The sequence below is a fragment of the Panthera pardus genome, unplaced genomic scaffold, assembly GCF_024362965.1.
Source record: "Panthera pardus isolate Hobbes unplaced genomic scaffold, ASM2436296v1 HiC_scaffold_24, whole genome shotgun sequence".
NCBI lineage: Eukaryota > Metazoa > Chordata > Mammalia > Carnivora > Felidae > Panthera > Panthera pardus.
In genome coordinates, this window is record NW_026526810.1 from 78,443,652 (window position 1) to 78,467,161 (window position 23,510).

Genomic DNA, 23,510 nt, shown 5'->3' on the forward strand with positions numbered 1-23,510 from the left:
GTTTTTATAATAACTTTTTAAACTCCATTTCAGCTCAATGTAACATCTTTAAAAATTATTGTTTTGTATTTTAACTCAAAGGAAATTATCCTTTTCCTTTTCGTTATACTTAACTCTATATTAGACTTCAAGCAAGCTCCAAGTGCATTTGGGTTAGTGGATCAATTTTCAGATACGTTGATCTTTTATGGAAAGTTAATTGCTCTAGGTGGTCCTTAACACGATTGGTAATGCAAAGAGAAACACCAGGGGGAAATAAGCTGTGGATTAAGTTGGCAGACAGGAAAATACTTTCAGAAGTGTCTTTAAGGAGAAGGAAATGTGAATAAAAGAGAGAGAAATAGAGGTATCACTTGTTTTATTATATATATGATATATCTACATATATGTATAATAAATGCATACAGATACATATATATAAATGCATACACACACACACGTGTGTGTGTGTGTGTGTGTGTGTGTGTGTATTCAGAGGAAGTTTGCCTGTATTTTGTTTATCTAAAGTAAAAAAAAAGTTCAAGCTGACCAGCATTTCAACATTGGAAGTGTATGGAAATGCAGAAGGGCAGCTGAAAGGGGTTAGGACTCTGTGGCTTAGGGGAAGGGCAGCCTGTCGAGTTCCATTCTACAGAACATTTGCCCCATTCTGGTGACTCTGTTGTCTTACTGCTTCTCAAACAACTAGAAAGACAAAAATATCCTGCTCTGCCTCAGGACTTCTTTCTCACTTATAATATTGGTTTTTGTTTCTCCTTTTTTTTGAATTACCTAGAAAGAAGGAGCTCTCCATTTGTCCCAAGAGTCAGGAACAGAACCCAGTCCTTCCCTGCTTACCCCCCAGTCACGTAGTGAAGCTGGCTTTTCCAAGCAAGACGGCATGCCTCCCTTCCCAACTTTACGTTCAGTGGCATCATGTCGGTATGATCTGCCACACTGTCATGCAGATGTTTCTAGGCTTCACACACACAGATTTAGTAATGACAGCAAGGCTTCCATCTCTCAGAAAACAGCTTCCTTTCTCTGCTCTTTTCCAAGGATATGAGCACTTTAAAAAGAGGAGAATAAAGGTGGCTACAATGCCAGCTTTGCCCTTAGTCATCAGACAGACGTCTAGAAATAGGAAGAAGTCCTCAGGCAAATCCATAACCTCTTGCTAAGAGAAGAATTCAGAATTTTAGTTCACAAGAGGCTAGTTCTTTCTTATCTATAAGTCACAAACAACAATTGCCACCAAAGAAAGAGCAGGATGAAGTTACAATGCTTTTCTTCTTGTTCTAATTGGTATTATTTCTTGCAATCTATTATTCATCTTGATGGAGTAAAAGACTTGTGACTTAAAATACTTGCCATCATTGCTTTAATTAATATATAGCCAAGTTTCCTGCATTTAATAAATCATACTGCCTTAAAAACTTGCCTTTAGGTGTTTGTTCTTAATTGTATAATTGCTGAATGACCTAGTAGTACCATAGCTACAGAAACTCTTATTTTTAAACACGTATTTAATATCAGACTTTATGCCATGCTCCCATGAACTCCAGCTTACTGAGTCAGCTTACTGTATCTACACTTTAAGTAAATTCCATATATCACATTCTTTATCAAGGTTTGGCTTGTGGGGGAAAAAAAAGAAGGTTGACTTAGTTTTAGAGACTCCTCTCACTGCTATGTGGCGTTCACACAGTTTAATCACACAAGATTTCTACTAAATATAGATTAAACTAATATTTATGTCCACATGAAAAACTTGCAAAAATGAAACTGATTATACTTCATGTAAATTAAATACCAACAAGAAACAGTATTTGGGTACTAAAGTATAAGATACTACATAAACACAAAGGCAGATAAATTTCATTATCACAAACATTTAGTTATAATAGCACTGAATGTGTTACTACTCATAGAAACATTATCTAGATAATAAATAAATAATAATATAACAATCTACCCTGGAATTCTACAAGGTGCCTACAAAGTCTGAAAACATAGATGAATAAATATAATATTGTGAAGGGCCTTGTCCATCCATAAAAAACTAAATTAATATTAACTATTTTTCATACTTTAGACTCTGTTGACCTCATAGGAAAGGCATGGCTTTGACATTCACTCAAAGACTAGATTTAGCTACCAGATAATTTTTTTAAGTATAGCTTACATGTATGTTACATTAGTTTCAGGTGTACAACACAGTGATTCAACAATTTATACATTATGCTGTGTTCACCACAAGTGTAATTACCATCTGTCCCCACACAACACTATTAGAATATCACTGACTAAATTCCCTATGATGTGCCTTTTCTTCCCATGACTTATTCATTCCATCACCAGAAGCCTGTATCTCCCACTCCCCTTCACTCATTTTGCCCAACCTCCCATCCCCCTCCCCTCTAACAACCATTAGCTTGTTCTCTGTATTTATAGGTTGGATACTGTTTTTTGTTTGTTTGTTCATTTTTTTTAAGATTTCACATATAAGTGAAATCATATCATATTGACACAAGTTGCTTCTATACCTTGGCTATTGTAAATAATGCTGCAGTAAACATAGGGGTGCCTATATCTTTTCAAATTAGTGTTTTTGTTTTCTTTAGATACTCAATCGTGGAATTATTGGATCATGTAGTATTTTGTATTTTTACTTTTTTGAAGCACCTCCATACTTTTCTCCACAGTGGCTGTACCAATTCAGGCAATTTTTGAATAAATAAAAAGGGAAGAGCAATGTTTATATTATAACTCTAATTTCTTCATGTAAGACTTTGATTTATCTATAAGGATCAATTTCTTCATTTCCCTCTTATACACAAAAGTATTACAGGAGACATCTGGAACAATGGCAGAAACTAAAATGGCACTTATAAGTCTGGGAATAATACTGGAGCTCCTCCAAAATCCATTCTGTCTTTCATCCATGGCCATGATACCTCAGAAAGACGGCATTTTCTAGCACCTCTTGTGTGTGACCACATGAGTAAGTTCTCACCCATGTAAGGTGAGAATCACAGAGACTAAGACTATGAATCCACCTAATTTAAGAACTAATTTCCCCTTCCCACTAACTGGAGCTTCAGTGCGGTAGTGACTCAAGTTATACGTTATAGATAGGTGACAAGACAGGGCCTTAGAGGATGGTGGAGTAACCACTGGAAGGGACCTGTGTCCCAGAGTAATTATGGGGAGCAGAGATTTGATACTAAACTAAGCTATTGCCATCAGGACTTTACATGAAAGAGAAATATACTTTTCATTCTTTAAGACACTGTATTGTTAGGTCTCTTTGATACAGCAGTTAGGCTTTATCAGTTAGTTTAGGCCTAACACATGCAAATGCCAAATCAGGTAATGTAATCACACAGTTGTCAACTACATTATGAATTCACAAATGGTAACTTTTCTGAATTAAATTCAACCTACCACCAAGGAGGAAAGAGAATTCTGCTTTTTCTCAAAAAGAAGAGTGACAGGGGTGCCTGGGTAGCTCAGTCAGTTGAGCATCTGACTTCGGCTCAGGTCGTGATCTCGTGGTTCATGGGTTTGAGCCCCACATTGGGCTCTCTGCTGGCAGGGCAGAGCCCAGTTAGGATCCTCTGTCCCTTTCTCTCTCTGCCCCTCCCCCACTCTCTATCTCTCTCAAAAGTAAATATTTAAAAGATAAAATAAAAATAAAATAAAATAGAGAATTTGTAAAAGAAAAGTGAAAAAAGAAAAAGAAGAGTGACATCATGAAGCATGCCATCAAGACCAGGGCTATGAAGTTTACGGGGTTCACTAAGCTATGCCTAAGGCTTCTCTTGCTTTGTAATGGGTTTTGGAGCACCAGTAATTGAAAACTGAATCAAGAAAAAGATATTTAAACTTGATGTGGAAAATATGGCTCAAGTTGGACCATAATACAATTATCAAAATGAGCAAAGAGTCTAAAATGCCATTGTCTAGAAAATGAAACAATACCGTTTCTTCCATTGCAGAGTTTAATTTATTCATTATTTGTTTCACACGGCTTGAAAGATACCCCCGAAAGGATCTTTCGGTGTTTTGATGGTGCTAATAGTGTTTTCTAGAATGAACACATATTCCATGTTTTCTGTTTTACCTTACCAGTGAAAAGCTGGAAGAATTTGTGTGAGAGAAACAATGCTTATCTTATTCGTGCAGGTACTCAATTCCAACAAAAATAATTTGTCAAGGCTCCTTTGGTAGTTTGAGACAAAATTCAACACAAATCAGTTTAAATACAAAAGGGGAATTTGTTGGCTTATAATTGAAATGACGGAAATGGCAGGGATACTTGGCTCCAAGACTTTATCTCCCTTTCTCTCATCTGCTTGTCTCTGCTTGTCTTTATTCACTCTTGCTATAGAGATTTCCTAACACAGAGAGGTATCTGCCTGGGAGATCCCCCTGTTCCTACCCAGTAATCTTTAAGATGCAAGAGGCAAGCAGACACTTCTCCAATAACAGAAAAATTCCTGGCAGGGCTTTGATTGGCCTCACAGTGGTCACCTGTGAATCCCTAGTCCAATCACTGTGGGCAAGAGGTTGTGGACATCCGATTGGTCAGGCTTTAGTCACATGTTTACCTCTGGATGAAGGGTTATGGAAAACAGAATTTCAGAGTTTTAAATCTTTTTGTAACATCTTTTTCTTTGTAATTTGACAGATAAGACTGGGTTTGAAATATTTAAACAATACTCTTGTTGCTTCCTTCTACAAATAAATAAATTTTAATCCTAATTAACTGACTCCCTTTCCATACTGCTAACCATCCAATGACAGTGGTACTGGGACTAATTAATTGCACTTCATCTCAAAAAACACTTTCCTACTAGGAGCTCTTAGTTTATAGTTTGGTTATTCTATATTCCTGTGAGATCAGCAAACTTGGAAAGGAAATGAAATGGCTCAAGTTTTAAATATATATATACTGCATGAGATGTTATGTTAACTTGTGGATAAGGCCCTGGCTCACCTAAACTTGTCATTTATAAAATATTTATTGTATCAGGGAAGGTGTGGAGAAATAGGGAAGACATAATCCGTGCTTGAAAGGTTTACATAATAACTCTGGAAGCCATTGCAATAGGGCATCATGATTATTAAAACTGTACACTGCTTCCTGGAGGGGCAAACAGAGGTAACTGGCTGCATGTTACAATCCACAGTTCAGTTTGGCATAGCATCTTGCACAAAAGTATATCCCAAACCACTTTACAGAAGTGAAATTTCCATTCTCAAGCCAATATATGCTATACATTACAGAACAGCTGTGTGCAAACGCTGCCTCATGGGGGGGAAAAAACCCTGAGGCATTAGGTCATGAGATGAAAATCCAAAGGAGAACTTAGGAGGCATGGACCAGTAGGGCAGAAAGGAGGGATAAGAGGAAACAATGACAGGAAAGGAAACATGTTAATTTGCAAGATTTAGAAATAAATCCGTGATAAGCTTAAGATACATCCCACACTTTTTCCCCTAGAAAAAAAATCTAGACAATCTTTAAATTTTTTTTTAATGTTTATTTATTTTTGAGAGACAGAGCACAAGCAGGGGAGGGGCAGAGAGAAAGGGAGACACAGAATCTGAAGCAGGCTCCAGGCTGTGAGCTGTCAGTACAGAACCCGATGTGGGGCTTGAACCCACGAACTGTGAGATCATGACTTTAGCCAAAGTCAGACACTTAACTGACTAAGCCACCCAGGTGCCCTGAGAGTAGGATAATCTTTTACATGATCCAGAGGAGTAGCAGCAGAAGTTAAACAAAAAAATCATGAAGTGAAAGCTGACAAACTTTCAAAGTAGTGGTATAATTACACAGGATCAGTAATTCAACCATTAGGGGATAAAGGCAATAAAATGATATATTTTGAGGGAACCTGAATTATGGTAAACTATTACCAGAAAAGGTTAGCGGATGAGATGGACAGTGAAAGCTAATTTCATAAACATAAACACAATGCATGAATTGTGTACTTTAAAGTAAATAGAGGGGCGCCTGGGTGGCTCAATCGGTTAAGCGTCCGACTTCAGCTCAGGTCATGATCTCGTGGTCCGTGAGTTCCAGCCCCGCGTCGGGCTCTGGGCTGATGGCTCAGAGCCTGGAGCCTGCTTCCGATTCTGTGTCTCCCTCTCTCTCTGCCCCTGCCCCGTTCATGCTCTATCTCTCTCTGTCTCAAAAATAAATAAAGGTTAAAAAAATTAAAGTAAATAGAATTTTATAAAATACATTTAATTCTAAGACAAAGCAATTATGTTCTTTCAGAATCTTGCCTGGCTTTAAGAAACCATAAAATACCAGCTAGTGGGGAACTGTATTTAACAAATGATGACAGTTTGCTGTGCTTAGACTGGATTTCTAATATAAAATCCTGCTTTTAAACCTAAACAAAAAATTTTAAGTAGAAATAACTCCCAAGAAAATTTATTTTACTATTTATATTTCTTGTCACTTAAATAACATTGAAATATTTTAAAAATTCAAGTTCTCCATTTTGGATGTTCACTTGAAGCTTACATTTCTATTTCAAGTATCATCCATATAGCAAATTAGCCTTCCGTACACTGTGTGCCTAAAAAACATTCTTTGAGGGTGCCTGGGCTCAGTCGGTTAAGCGACTGACTGGATTTTGGCTCAGGTCATGATATCACAGGTTGGTGAGATCAAGCCCTACGTTAGGCTCTGCACTGACAGCATGAGGCCTGCCTGGGATTCTCTCTTCCTCTCTTTGTGCTCCTCCTCTCTCTCTCTCTCTCTCATAAATAAATAAACATTTAAAAAAATTCTTCAAATTCCATGAACTCCAAGATTATTCATTTAACAACCAGTTTGCATAACTCATTACAAGTTATGCACTTCTGTTAAGGGGATATACTCTTGATTACTGGGGTTTTCCACATAAATAAAAAGTTTTACACTCTGTATCTTGTGTAAGCTGTTCGTGTTTGGCATATGCTCATTTTAATTTGGCAAGTATCACATTTTACATGACACATATAATACCATGTGCGAAAAGTGAAGAAATAAAATCCGCAATGTATTATTTCCTGAAGTATTTGGAAATACTGCACACTTAGTTGGGTTGTAGATAAATTTGGTCTGTCTGGCCTTTAAAAGACATGGAAGATACACAGATTATCACTGATTTAGGCAGCATAACAGGGGTTTAGCAACGACTGATACATATGAAATTTCCACTAAACTGGGTACAATTGGGTTTTCCTTTACCTTCTTAAATGCCCAGTATTTTTTTAAAAAGCCATACTACCTGAAAAAAGAAAACCAACAACATTGTGTCTTAGAAGGAAAATCAATGGACCTTTCAGGAATTTTCATACTATCATGTATCTTAAGAATAATTATGGAATAAAGGATCCTCCCCTGCACGTCCATCTCCTCCATATGCTCACTCCAGAAGGAAAGGCAGAATTAGAGTGGTTAACAGTGTTGGATGCAGAGTCTGAATGATAATCTTGGTTTAGCAATTTCCTTATCTGTGTGATGGAGGCACAAACTGTACTGACTTCAGCACTCAGCACAGTGTCTGACATAGTATAATCATGGGATAAACAGTGGTTACTCTTCTTGCTGCTATCACTATTTGTAATTCTGAAACTTCTCAGATAACCCTGAGAAGTGTTCTAGAGACCATGATGGTGAAGGTTCCGGCTGTACTACTGATGGCATCCTCCCCAGTTCCAGCCTCATCTCAGAATCTAGTCATTCTAGTGGGGACGGGGGGGGGGCAGGGATGGAATTGCAGATGGCTTTTCAGCCTGGGAAGGCTCTACTCTATTGGCTGCTGTCTCAACTGTGCCTTTCTCTAAGGAGGGAAGCATGTAGTAGAAACACACACACACACACACACACACACACACATACACACACACACACACCTCTGAAAATCTCTGTTTGAGCTCTGTATCAAGTTTCACAGATCACTTATTCCAGGGGTTCTTAACCTGTGGTTGAACTTTGGAAAGAGGAAGGTGTCCACGAATTCCTAGAAATTACATGCTAAATTTTTCTTTTTTAGTGTTCATTTTTATGACAAGAGAAATCCATGACTTTCAACAATTTCTCTAAAGATTCTGTGTCCTTGAAATAAGGACTCATCGAGCTTCAATTTCCTCCTCTATAAGATGGGAATAAAAATAATGGTCCTATTGGCCTTACTGCGTGTTCTGAGGATCCATTAGAGCGTGAAAGACTATAAGTCATCACTATATAAGCATTTGCTATTCCTAACCTTGATGCCATTATTTCTTTTTATCAGTTTGTGTGCACACTTCTGATTACACAGTATCATCCACAAGGAACTCAAAATCTTCTATCTACTTTTTGAAAACCATGTCATAGCTTGCCCAAGCAATAAGCATTGAAAAGAAGATTGAGGCACTACCTCCAGAAAATAGTCTACAGATGTGTTTTGTTCAGTTCACACAGTGTTCTTTCAAGAATGAGTTGGTTGTCAACATTTAGAAATCAGGAATTTTCACATAAAAAAAATCAGATTTCAGGTTACCTGAAAAACGGAAATATCTGGCATCCCTGAGTCACCTTTCTGCAAGACAACAACTAGCCAGAGCTGAGTACAGGGACATGTGCCCCCGGTATCCCATTGTTGAATCTGGCCCTCCTGCTTCCCTTGTTTGGCCACATAAGTGTCTCTAGCCTATAGATATGAAGTCTAAATCATATATGATTAACTGAGTATAATCATTCTGTTTTGAAAATATATAAAATAAGGTGTCACCTCCCCTTCTTTTTCTTCTTAGAAAGTTCTTTCAAACCTCAAACATGGAATATTTAGAATAAACATTCAGGTATTAAAGGACAAAGTATATTCTCCACACATACGGCTCTTCAGATTAGCAAATTCTTATTCATTGAAAGAACATCCTCTAAAAGGAATATTGAAGGGCAAGGCACACAACATGATTACAAGATCCAAAAAAGAGGTAAGTGATGTGATTGGGGAAAAGCCATAAGTTTATCCAATGGAAAGTCATGACCCTCACTCATAATTTAAGCTTGTACAAATCAATTAGGTATAAAGGAATAAATGGATTGCTAACATATCATTTGGAAGAACTTGACATGAATCAGCAACTGAAAGAGCCTCCTAATTTTGACCTGAGCAAAAATGTCACTTTTAAGAATAAGAAAAATATGAAATATAGGAAGGTGTCTGTTTCTCTTAATTTTTGTAGGTGACAAGAGATATCATAAGGCTGACTTTTCTCTGGAACTTACTAGGAGGAAGAGCCACTTTGAAAATTGAAAATGCATGGTGAAAATTTAAGGTTTGGGAAGTTCTGGATGTACTCCCTTTTAAATCAAATATTCTTTCATGTTATTAAGAGCCCCCAAATAATGAGTAGGCTGCTACAGATTACGATAAAGAAGAAAAAAATGATACCAGGGAATCCACTTAGATATGATTAGAATTGACCCTCTTTCGATACAGTTCTTAAACTCTAGTCCAAGATTATTTGCTCTAACGAATGCTCTATTTTTAAGATTGTTGATATTGACATTAGAATTTTGATTCAGAAGAAGACCATATCAATTACATAAACCTGTGAAAGATTTCAAGATTTACATGGTTATTACCAAACTAAAATTTATGCTGGATCATGCACTATTGTAAATGTTTCGGCAAGAGCGATGTGGTGTAACAGAGGCCATCCACTCGAGCGGTAGAACCTGTAGGAAGTTTTTCTTAACCTAATTGCAGGGGCCATTTGGGTTAGAGCAAGGTTGCACTGTAAATCTGCCACTCCTAGAGGGCCAACTTTCTCGATGCATATTGAACCAATATTCTTGCTATGAAACTGTGTAAGCTAGATTCTGTGCCACTATAGTACAATGCTCCTCAATAAACTTGTTTTCACAAAAAGTTTGCCCACTCATGCGTCCCAAGGCTGTTGTAATCTTCATTGTTGAGGCTGATCTAATAGCAGGGACATTATTCTATTTCTTGACATGTTTAAAGTTCTCTAATGAATAAAGCTAACAGCTTATGGCTGCTTCAACTGTCACTTGATTACCCCGAAGGGATTTTCTTTTCTTTTTCTTTTTTTTTTTGTCTTTAAAATTGGCCTCCTAGTTTGTTTTTAACTACCTTGTGCACAGAGGTCTGAAGGGGAAAGCAGATCAAAGATCAGCTCGCAACATAAAAAGCAGCTGTAGTTAATTACAGGCAAATGAAGGACATCTGACCAGATTCTTTATGAGCCGCCTTGTCACACATTCAACAGTCTATAATCTCTGTGACCTTGTCCCTTGGTCCTGAACTGTCGCCAAACCTGAGAAATGGATATGTCTCAAATTATATATGAATTTAAAAAAACGGGAGGAATGTTCAGGGTGTGACTTAGGAAAGAGTGAGTGATGTGGAAGAAGAACACAGTAAATGCGGAGTTACCTGGGATATATAGAAGTCACCTGGAGTTTCCATCGTAAAGTAGCAAGTCTTTTCTCACACTGAAAATAAAGTCATTTGTTATAAAGAGGTAGAGGTAGATAATCAGATTATAAAAGTTAACATGTGAGAAGTGAAATGCAATACTTACTCTGCTATGATTTGAGAGAAATGAACAATACTCCTACAGTGTCCACTATTTGACTTCTCAAAAATTTTTTAACTATTCTTGTTTTTAAGATGCTATTAAAATCTAAATGACTCAAGTAAAAAAATAAGGTTTTCTAATTTTATTTCAATTTTTTATTTTAGAAAGAGAGACAGTGCACGTGAGTGGGGAAGACGGGCAGAGAGAAAGAGAATCAGAAGCAGGCTCCATGCTCAGCATGGAGCCTGACACGGGGTTCGATCCCACTACCCTGGGATCATGACCATGAGCTGAAATCAAGAGTCAGATGCTCAACCAACTGAGCTACGCAGGCGCTCAGTTTTTCTAATTTTATTATTTTTAAAATTTGTTTAAATGTTTATTTTTGAAGGAGAGAGAGACAGAGTATGAGTGGGGGAGGGGCAGAGAGAGAGAGACAGAGACAGAGAGACAGAATCTAAAGCAGGCTCCAGGCTCTGAGCTGTCAGCACAGAGCCCGACGTGGGGCTCGAACTCACAAACCGCAAGATCGTGACCTGAACCGAAGTTGGATGCTCAACCAACTGAGCCACCCAGGCGCCCCATCAGTTTTCTAATTTTAAGAGCAATACATGTTCATTCCACATATTGAAAAGTCCCAGAAATATCTAAGAAAAAAATACCCCCAAAACCCAGCCTCTGAGAGAATCCTGTTAAGATTTATATTTAAATCAAAACAAAAAAAAATTGAGCACATACTACTGAAAAATCAGTGAAGTTGCACTGTTTGTTGATGGCCAACATGGTTACAAAGCATGGATGAGTGAATGAAAGGTATGGGTTCTGGTAGGTCAGTACCCTGTATCAGCAGTAGGAAAATGGCTGTTAAGGGCCTACATTGGCCCCTTAAAAATGCATCACCAGCATGGATAAAGGAAAAGCCACTGTATCCTCTATAAATCCCAAAGTGATCAGATAGCTCCTGTTTCTGCCTGTTAGCTTACTTCATATAGGCCCAGAATGGCACACTCCATGCCCCAACCTCCACTTTCTTTTGACTAGAGGTTGGGGATTATAGGAAAAATGCCTACTTTACAGGACTGTGTAAGGAAATAGGGGATCATATTTCTAGGTACGCTGTGGAAACTGCAAAGTATTAATTATTTATTAACTATTGTTAGCAGTAATTGAGGTGCCATGGAAAACATTAAAAATGATTAAGAGTCTACTTTCAAGGAGTTTTTATCAAGTACTTTGAGGTACAATACATAAACAAAAAAACGTTAATTAAAATTTGAAAATAGATTCAACTTTACAATGCAACGTACCAGGTAATCATCAAGTTACCTGTAAACATCTGAGAAGGAATGATACCATAGCCTATAGGTTTTGGTTTATTTGTTTCTAAACAAACATATCAGAACTAACCAACATGAGTGAGTGTGATCCTTTTCAAAGCTGTCACCTTCACTGCCTATAAACATGAAAAAGGTATTGCCAAGGTTTAAAAACTTTTTTGGATTCTATGGGATTCCCTTGTTGTATATAACTTTTAAACACCTAAAGTTGTAATTTTGAAGACAGATTCAATTTCTGGAAAGAACTGAGTATCAGATAGAACCAAGAATAGTGAATACAGAGACTGATACCTAAAGAAATGTCACCACATATTAATGAAACCATTTTATAAAAGACAAATTATTTCTGAAGAGAATTCCAAGAGTGGGTATCCAAAAAATATTTTGATTAAGGCAGTGCCTTGAAATAAGCTACTATTCAATATTCAACACTGTGAATAAATTCTGATTTATTCTCCAGTTTAAAAAGTCCTGGTTACTTTATATTCAACTCTGTAATTTCATAGGACTTCAGAGGAGGGAGATACGAGAAAGCTTTGCAGTCTAATTTGGACTTGATTTGTTAGCAGATGAAGAGTGAATTTTAGAGAAGTTGAGTGATATGTAAAAAATGATGGTAGGTCACAGAGAACTTTTAGGGCAGTGAAAGTACTCCTTATGATACTATAACGATAGATACATGTCATTATACATTTGTTACAAATCATAGAATGTACATCACCAAGAGTGAACCCTAATATAAACTATGGACTTTAGGTGATAATGATGCATCAATGTAGGTTCATCCATTCTAACAAAAGTACTGCTCTGGTGGGGGATGTTGATAATGGGAGGTGTTGTGTGTGCGTATAGGAGCGGAAGGTATATGGGAATCCTCTGTATCTTTTCCTCATGTACACTCTAAAAAAATAAAGTCTATTAAAAAATGATGGTGGGGAATCACAAGGCATTGATGGGAGGAAAGAATAATTAGAAATCATTCCAGGCAAAGGATAAAAAAGAGTATAAATGAGAGAAGAAGGCAAAGCTCTGGGAAATGAAAGGATTTCAACACAAGGCTCTCCAATAAAACTTTCTGCAATTACGGAAACATTTTATAATCCGTGCTATCCCACATGGCAGCCACTAGCCTCATGTGTGGCTACTGAGCATACAAAATGTGGCTATTATGACTGAAGAAATGATATTTTGTTTTTGTTTCCTTTTAATTAATTTAAATGTAAATAGCCATATGTGTATAGCAGTTACCATTCTAGATAGTGCAGGATGGAGCATGGAGTGAGGGTGCTGTGAAATAGGGATGGAGAGTTACATAGGATATAGCCAGACACTGGAGGATCTTCAGCTAAGTTAGGGAACATTAAATTTATCTCAGGGAACATGAGAAGCCAATGAAAAGATTTAAGAGGGGGAGTAACTCACATAATCAATTTATTTGCTTTTTGGCATCAGGCTACAACAGAAAGGATGGATTAGGGTTGGGATAATGGTTGAGGCAAGGGTGCCAGGGAAGAGGCTATTGGATCATCCAGACAACAGATGTAATATCTAAAAGGGTAGAAATAAAGGCACGGCACTTGAGGGACACTTGGGAAGTGGAGAAAAGGATGGATTGGATGTTAGGAATAAGAGAGGTGGAGGGAGAGATATATGAGACCTGAGGATGATGGACAATGGAACCATTCACTGAAGAGCAGCTCTGAGGAGAATGACAAGTTCAGTTAGGGACATGTTGAAGGTGAGGGGCCTGCTAGGCATCCAAGTGGGATGATACACATTTGTGAGCCATGCACATGTGGGTGGCCATGGAAACAATGGGAGGGGATAACACTCTTCAGGGTGAGTCTGAAAGTAAGAAGAGGGACTAGGACAAAACCCCAAAGAATACCAACACCCTGACATGATTCTTCTGTTTTTATATCAGTCTTCTATTCATCCCTGCCTATTGTAGCAAGCCATATTAATCTGCACTTGTCTTTTAAATAAAAAAAACCCAAGCTCACAGTCTCAGTGCTCCATGGCACCCCACAGTATTTGGCAATTTCTCACCACCCAACCCCCCATTTTTAGGAGGCACTGGTATATGAACAGTGTTATTCTAAATTCGGGTTTTTTCATTCAGGACACAATTTCAGAGAAAACAGAGTGAACTCTACTGCAAAAAAGAAAAATTACTGGTGACAGAGACTATATGAGTTAAGCATGTTTTAAAAGAAGTTAATAAGAACACAGTCATCAAAAAAACTCCACAAGGTTTCTCTCTCCTGTAAACAGATTAGCAAACAAATGTCCAGTGCCCTTACTACATTTGGCAAGCCATCAAATAAGCTACTAACAATTAATCACATCACAAAACAAGAAAATACACTGATTTTTTAAAGTGGAAGCATAACACAAACTCTCCTAGCTAAATACAAACAATGATACCATTCCAGCGAATTCAAGTTTGCTTTATCAAGTTTTTACTATGCAAATCATAGCCTTAATGGAGGGTGCCATTGCTCCTATACAGAACTTGTGATCACACATGGTAAAGGTATATAAGTACCACTCTTAATTATTCAGGTGTATCAGACTGTCAAATGCTCTTATTTGAGGAAGCGTAGCTAGTAGATTAACTGAGATACTACTTATTTCACTTTAAATATTCATAAAAGCTAGCAGGCAATCCAAGTGTAAGTCTAGGGACCTTAGGGTCATTCCTATTTCAAGAACCCGACAGGCACTTCTCCATAAATAGATTATGATAGACCCCAAGTTGGGACATTCTTTAATTTAACAGCCTCTTATTAAGCATTTACTAAGTATCAAAATAGAGCTTTCACCATCCTGCTAAGCAGTTTGGACCTTACAGGTATGAAATAAGAAGTCTCAAAGTGTTGGAAGATGAGAGATGGTGGGGTAGTGACAAGATCTCATCTTTGTTTTCAGAAAGAGAACATTGGCAGCAGAACTACAATGCAGAGAGACCAAATTCATGAGCCCAGTTAGAAGATTTACATTAATAGGGATGAAAAAAAGATTAGTCCATGAAATTGGGAAGTGGTGACGGGGATGGAGAGAAAGGGATTAAAGATACTTAGAAGTTGATTGGGAATTGAGAAATAATTTGGAGATTATCGCCTGGGGTGATTGAGTAGATGTTTTTGATCCCAGGGGGTATATCTCTAAAAATATTAATTATTTCTTAGCCTCTATTTGTGGTACTTTCCTAAGAAGTACCTTGGAGGTGTTAAAAACTCATTAGTGGCTTATTTTGGAATTATAGTCATTTCTTTATTGAACAGACCTGTCAAGTAGTTAATGATCTGTAAAACTCTTAACTGAACCGGGAAGAGCTCTTTAATTCCTTAAATCAAAGATCCTTTTATTGTATTTTGTAAATTCTGATTTGCTTCTCTAAATGAATTGTATGTATCTTTCAGTGTGTGTTTTCTAGCCCCTGAACTGTGAGGAAAATTTTATTAGTTTTCAATATGATCAAAGGGAAACCAAACCCAACCTGTTAGCTTTCTAAAAATCAACATACTAGAGATTTTAAAAGCTCTTGTGAAACTAAATCAGCAGTTGTCGTGAAGCTGTACTCTATTCCTAAAATGATATTTCTTTTTTTACTTTTATTGCTGCTTCTACTAATAATAATTCTATTACTCTTACTACAACTATTACTATCATCACCACTATTAAAACTAGCTTACTTTCAGTGCTTTTATATATCAAAGCTGTTGCACATATTTTGTGTATTAATTCATTCATTAACTCATTGCTGACAAAAGTATTCACAGCAGCACTCTGAAGAGAATACCAAATTTTCCCCACTTTATTAATGAGAAGATTGAGGCACAGGGAAGAGAAATAACTTCCCAAGCCCCCACAACTATTAAGAGGCAGAGTTGGGATCCAACCCTGTTGTGCCCTATTACTTTGGTGGTCACCAATCAACTATACCTCCCAGCATTCCGGTCCTGGTGGAATGCCTTTTCCCATTGACTCCAAGCTCACCCCATGACTGATTTTGGACACTGAGACATTAGCATGTGTTATGTAAGCAGAGGCTTAATAAGCCACTTTCACACTGGTATTTTCTCAGCTGGCACACTTATTTTGGAGATCCAGCTGCCATGTGCTGAATAGTCTAAGCCAGATGGAGAGGCCACATGAAGGAGAACAGAGACTCTCCAGTCTTGCCCAAGAGCCTACGCCAACAGCCAGCCATGTGAGGGAGTCATCTCTGCCACTGCAGCCACCATTTGATTGTAACTGCATGAAAGACTCCAATCAAGGCCAGCAGAACTACCCATGTGTGTCCAAGCAACCTGCAGAATTGTGAGACGTGATAAAAATGGCTGTTTTAACGAAACCCAATTAGTCTGTGCTCTTAACCACTTTGCTATCCTGAGCTACAGTTACCTTCCTAAAAAATCATTACAGATAGCTAGCTAGCTAGCTAGCTAGGTCTATATCTCTATGTATCTCACTGAGTATTTCTTTACTGTGTGCTTATTATAGCTACTTACTGTCTTAAATCCATATTTATAAAATGTGTCTTCTCTATGTGGTATACTACATGACTTATTATCTATCTTAAATAAAAAATATATCCTGGGAATTAAAAACTGATAAACTACCTATCCATTGCCAAGAAAGTTCAGTTTTACCACAAGAACCAATTTGTAGAAAGGATTAGACCTATTTCACTAACTCTGTTAAGAATTTATAACAACAATGTTTACTCATTCATTCAACAAATAGTTAAAATTTATTGCACAAATGTTATGTACCAGTAACCATGCCAAGCAGTTTGCATACATTTGCTCCTCACAACCATAAGGTTGTACGAGGGATGGGGATGTACTAAAAACCATGCTGGAGGTCATGGCTAGTAAGCGTCAGAGCCTGACCAGGCTCAAGTTCATCTAACTTGAGTCCAAGATCTTGCCCCACATTCTGCTGCACTTGGTGCCTCTCTACAGGCAGCAGGCACTAATAAAATCCTAGTTGATTATGGCAGTTAAGGCCTTAGAATCTGACTGAAAGCATTACTGAATATACAGTCTCATTAAAAATGAGTCTCACTCAAAACTCCCATTTCTAGAAATTGAATTCAATGAATACATTGAATTGATGTAGTCTAAAATTGAAGATAAATCTATAGATTATTTTAAAATTAATATACAAACACAAATTAATGTTTAATGCATAAACTTTTTTGTGGGTAAACGTTTGCCTACATGTTAATTTGCAAAGATTTTAAGCCTCTGCTTGGCTAAAGGTAATCCTTCTTAGGCAGGAGTCCTCCTTGGACTATCCTCGTTAAGTTAGGTGCACATCTTAGCTCTCTTGTAATGTATCACAGTGAATTCTAATGTTGTATTCACCAATCTACCTCCTAATTCTCTTCCACCCACACTGGATTGTGTGGACTTTCAGAACAAGACTTATTTATTAAAAATTGATTTTATCATATAGTATCTTTGGTGAAAGAATAAATCCCTGGGTAGAAGGAGGCCTCAAGGCAACATTTCTCCCTTCTCTCCCCAGCAGCCACCCACTGGGTTGCCTTTCCACCTGCCAATGGCTGAGAAAATCTGTTCATTCTATTAAGAGATAATATTAATAATGTAACTTTAAGTAATAATGTAATTTTAAGTAATGGAGAAACTTTAAGTTTTTGTTATTTTAAGTCATTTCTTTCCTTCCAATTTCAAAAAACTTTTGACCTATACAATATGGGTTTAAGGACCAGAAAATGATACATAAAAAAAAGAGAGAGAGAAATTCCTAACACAAAAACTACTATATAAGCTTCTATATTGTTTACATAGTTAAAATCCAAAACGTATCTTGGGAAGAATAAACACCTTACAGTAGAGGTAGAAGTAGTGATGTCTGAACTGACTTAGGAAGGATAAGAACGAGTTGTTTGAGTAGATGTTTATAATCCTTTTCATTATTAGTGGTAGAAAAATAGGGGGTAAAAAGTCTGAGTGAAGTGATTCCTTAGTCTATCGTAAATCGTATGTTGTCAAAAGAACCTTTTATAGATCATTTAATTGTAATCAGAGTAAATCAATCACAGCAAATGCTAAGTATTAATTTTCTTAGGTACTAAGTTAAGTATGAATGAATGGAAAGCACCATGTGGGTGTGTCTTTGATAGACATGGAAATTCAGAATCAGATAGGTCAGAACATTCTGAATTATCACAGTAAAGCTTGAGGGATATTCTAAGAAGGACAGACACACTCCAAGAAATATTAGGTTTTTACAATATATGATTATGCAGAATATTGCTAGGTCATGTAATAAGAAGTCACAGTAATATGGGACAGTTGTAGTTATGTAAGGGTTTCCCTTAATAAGCAACTCTTCTAAGCAACTCTTCTAAGGCAGATCTTCCACCTGAAAGCTAAATGCTAAATACACTGACATTGGCAGAAGGTGAACAAGAATAAATGAACATAAACTTTCTGCAAATCAGAAAGACTTTAAGGAAATTTCCAGCTTAGAATAAATACGTGTTTAATTTGCTTCCAGATTCCCTTATACTTGACTGGTTTTAATCACCGTGACGAAAATTAATAAATGATTTGTCAGTGTTTGGGAGACAGTATAGTCTCCATCTGGTATATTTGAGGCCTGTGAAAACATTTTCCAGTACTACCCAGTGACAGAAAACATTGGTAAGGTAAGCTCTTACAGCTGAAATGCAGCAGTTGATTGCCAATGGAAGCTACAGAAAAGGATGATTAATATAAACAGGCTTTTGCCTGTGTTTCACAGCAACATTACATAAAGCAGGGCTATTTCAGGAGACTTTTATATTTTAATTTCCAAGAGTCCATAGGGTAAGGGGTTTTTTTCTTCATCTTGTTTGATCTTTGATATTTAAGACCAACTTCTGTGTTTTGTTTATTTTTTCTTTGCATTGGAAAAAGAACATAAAGTGAGTGACAACACATAATCAGGGCTAATTGGTATTTTTCAGAGAAAAAAAAAGAAAACACCTTTTATGATGAGCCAAATGCAAACATTTTACAAATAGGGTATCTTGCACCAAATAATCATGTCAGGAAAAAAAATGGTTATGTTGCATGCATGGAAGTATTTGTTAGTTTCAAATTTAATCACAGCAAGTGGTTTTAATTTATATTTCCCTAAAATTTGGCTATTACACAAAGCAAGCACTTTAAAGGACTGATTGTCTTCTCCCTGAAGGAAAGAAACTGAAAGTTGATTTCAAACTGAAAGGGATAATAGAGACAAAACATTTTAAATAAAAATAAATAAAGGGGGTAGGTAAACCATCCAGTGGCCAGCTTGTTTAATATAAAATTATTTAGTTTCTCTTTTAAAAAAAACTATTTTTTCACTCTAAAAATGATCAGAATGATGCAAGCTAACTATTCTTCCTTAATATACTATCAAATATGTAGGGGTCTCCTTGCTGCACTGTTGGTAAGGGCTGTGTTGCCGAAACAGGTGATGACAGCAGTACTATTTTGTGTTATTTTAGCCGTCACTAGCCTTCCTAGTATTTTTCACCACTCCCACTTGCTGGCAGTATATCATGGCACAGTTTCAACAGAATTCTACTATGAGCTGTGAGCTAACTGGGAAATGTCAACATGTAAAGCCATGTCTAGAATTAACCTGTCTTTAACAAGGGCAAACTCCCACACTCTCTCTTCTCTCTCAAAACTTAATTACAGCAGGAGTACAGCAAAAAGGGGTGGAGAAGATTGGATGAGGAGATGCTAGAGACAATTCTATAACCAAAGATAAGATAATCACACAAAATCCACCATGAGCATTTTGCTATGGAGCTAGAAACTAATATTGTTCGTCTTGTCAGAAAACAAACTCTTCTAATTAAGAACCACATGGCCATCAGAGTAAGACTCTCTATCCCTCCAAAGTGAAAGGATCATGCCCTTCAGCTTATTGTAATGCATGCCACGTCCCCTCTTCTCCGGAACATCTGACTTTAATTGAACAGCTATTGAGATTCCTGCTGTGACACCCTAGAAGTATCATCACACTTTTTAGGCATCAGCCTTGGCTGTGATCTGCCCCATGTCCTCTTTAATGACAAGAGGTCAACATTCTATCTCAAACCAAGTTACACACTATATGATGGCTTCTCTTAGCACTGTTGACCTTCTCACTGCTTGTTGACCTTGAAAAATGACTGGTAACCACCAGACAAATCAGCAAAACTCCTGAAGGTCATGGCCCCTGTGTAACCTAATCAGCATCTCTAAATAATTTGTCAGAATCAAGTTGAGAGTCATACGCTCAAAGGACATTACTGCCTACATTACTTCTCGGGTAAGAAGTGGGTCCATAAGGATATCTGTGGAAAGACTATAGAAATAAAAAAGAAATGTTAAAAAACTTTGGTAAGATTTGAGAAAACAAAGAAATAAAAGGTGGCTTTTAGATTAAAAAAAATTGATTATAGCATTTCCTGGATTCTCAGCAATATGAGAAAATTTCACCAACTAAAAAACAGAGATTTAAGACTGGACTATTGTCAATACAAGTGGCCTCTGACAATGCTACTAGCATCCTGGGGATCATAAAATGACATGAAAAAGAGCTCAGATGTTGTCTCATGAGATCACTTCTCATTCAAGCTGTTTGTCCTTTATCTTCTCATAAATTAATGTATTATAAACCCCACCATCAGGGAAAATAAATAGAAGTATTTCTCATTCTTTCTTACACATATATAGTTCAAAGCTACTCATAGTGTTCTAGCACAAAACAAACAACACACAATGTATTTCCAACATAGTTTTCATTGAGGTTTAATTTAAATTCACTATTTAACAACTGTGGATAATGTGAATATGTTGGTGGGTTCCACTAAAACACATAAAGAGATGCTGTTTGATTGTAGGCCATAATGGCATAAATTGTGAATTTTGTTTAAATGACATAAACTCAGTTCAATTAATTTTGAAAATGTGGGCACATACTCTGACAAAATTAAGGTAATTAGCTTATAACTACTACCTAAGAACTGTTGAGTTCCAGATCTATTATCTAGATTTGATCTCTCTATGGCTCAGAGCCAGCTTTTAAATGATCTCCTGGACAGTTCCACCTGAATGTCTCTTGAGCACCTAAATCTCAATCTGACCAGAACAGAATCTCTCATCTCTCTTCCCAGCCCCACCACCAACCTCCTCCTCCTTTGGCTCCCCCCATCCATCCTACACACAATAATGCAAATCAGAAGCTTCACTTTCAACCTAGAAGCCCTCTAAATCGTGGGATTTCTCACACCTTGATTTCTCTTAAATCTCTTCCTTTCTCTGTTTCTACTGTCTTTATCAAATGTCAGGCCTTCCTTATTTCTGAGTGGACTTGAACAATATCCTCCACTATGGCTCTTTCTGCTTCAAGCTTCTCTTCACTCTTCTTGCATATCTGATATTGATGTTCCACTGCCTCATTGATTGCCCACTACTCATAAGAAAAGATTCACCTAAACCCCATCTTTTTGTCCAGGACTTCATCTCCAATATTCAACCCCCTCCCTTGGTGTATCTCCTGTTTTCTGACCCTAGAAAAGTAACTGCATATCTTGTTTGACCCTGGCCTTCTGGACACCAAGGGTCAGAATGCCCCACATTCCTATCTGCCTTTTGAATGCCACTTGGGCAACTCTAAACAGAGAGAAGCCTCTTTTCCACAATTTGTTATTTATATCCTGTTTCTTACAATAATTTTGTACATATGTATTCCTTTTCCCACCAAAATGTAAGCTCCTCAAAAAACAGAATCTATGTATTATTCACATTTTGGTCCTTAGCATCTATCACAATGCATAGTGCACAGAAGGCAACTTAGTAATGTTGAATATAGTAAATAAAGAAATGTAGCAATAAAGCACTGAAAGATGCTTCAGTTCTTGGATTCAGAGCTATATAAATAAGACATAAACTATAGAGGCAAACTAATGGCATTATGGTTTGACTAGTCCCTAGTCAAACATTAGTGAAATATTATTTATAAAGAAAATAATTAAGTTGCTGGCAAAAATAATGCTAATTATATAAAAGCCAAGAGGTACCTTGTATTGTACCATTAGTAGAAAAGATTAAAAATATTTACAGACAAAGGTGAAGTTTTGGAAAATGAAGATTTCATTTTCAGTAACAACCTGACTAAAAGCAAATTAAATGTTCTCATCTGAAAAACTGAAACTGGCATCACAATCTTATTGCTTTTTGCCATTTCATGATTATAAGTGTTTTCAGGGTCTGAGATGTGTGATTTAGCATCACTTGTGTGTATGAACAATCTGCATTGTTCAAGGCACTAGACTTTGGGGAAGAGACAAAGGCTCCTTATGTGACTGTGATGCAGAAGTACACTCTCTAAAAAGGAATATAAAATGCAAAGCCCCATAAGTTCCTTAGGTTAGGCCAGCTTCCTTAGTGTATAAGATTTACTATAAAGATTGAGCTAAAAAAGTTGCAAAAAATCTTAACATCAGTATAGCAGATGTTAGACATACTTTGAGCTCCAGATGTCCACAAACAGCCTTGCTACACTTAGTCAGACCCATGGGTCACCCACCCTAGAATCACATGTCTTTACAGAGATCAAGGGATGATTGTGGGATGCCATGGTTTTCCTCCAAAATGCCAAGCTCAACATGATAAGCAACTATTTCTCAAACATCCCCAGTTTCCTAAATAACTTACTGAAAAGCTATCATCCTCAAGTTGATTTAAATCCTTCCTGAAAAACAAAATTTACTACAGACTCCCGATCTGGACCTAGGGAATTGGCTGGACTTGAATCAGAATTGTTTTCAGAATTGCAGGATGAGAAAGCCCAACACAGAGGAGTTTAAAGAGAGGATTTCACCAAGGGCAGGGAAATATTGTCCACAATAATTGTGTAAATCTAGAGCCATTTTTAGAAATAACCTTCAATTTAATATAAATAAATTTCATACTTTCTCATTGTAGATGATCAGAAACCAACACAACTGTAAAAGTAGAAAAAAATGCAGAAGCTATAACTTTGTCACACATCTTTATTACCTTTAAAATAACTAATGAAAAACATTCACACACACATACAAAAAAACCCCACCAAATGGTGGGGAAGAAAAAGAAGCTGTAAAGGGAAAAGCCAAAAGATCCTTTTAAGTGTAAGACACATAAATTTTTCTTTCTCTCTCTCTTTTTTAACTACCCTCCTCTGTGAAAAAGGTTTTATGTGATCAGTCAGAACTTCTAGATAGTAACTAAACAGAGAAAAAAAGACATTAAAAAGAGATAGAGTCCAACCATAGACACCAAAACAGAGTTCATGGTCTTCCTATTGCTCCTAGAAATAATTATCTCAAGAAGAAAAGAAGATACATGATCAGTTTTATAACCTCAGATGCCAGTCTTCTCTAAATCTTAAACCAAAACTATTTACTAAATCCACTTTGCCATTAGGTATAATATCTTACTTTAAAGTGCTTTGGAGTGAGATTTAAACAGCTATTTCCATGTTAAAAATTAGTGAATTGCTTATTAGATTATATCTTCATTAGATTTCTTTATCCATGCTTAAACA

General features: G+C 36.8%; 1 protein-coding gene across 3 annotated transcripts in view; it reads right to left on the reverse strand.

Annotated features, from left to right (window-relative positions):
• SLC25A21 (solute carrier family 25 member 21) overlaps positions 1 to 23,510 on the reverse strand; it is a 481,816-nt gene that overhangs the window by 203,569 nt on the left and 254,737 nt on the right. The window contains exon 1 of one of the 3 annotated variants that reach the window (XM_019426115.2): positions 10,437 to 10,501. The exons of the other annotated variants lie outside the window; for them this stretch is intronic. The gene's annotated coding sequence lies outside the window, so the exon portion shown is untranslated. Of the gene's footprint in view, positions 1 to 10,436; positions 10,502 to 23,510 lie in introns of those variants that run through there. 3 annotated transcript variants of the gene reach the window in all.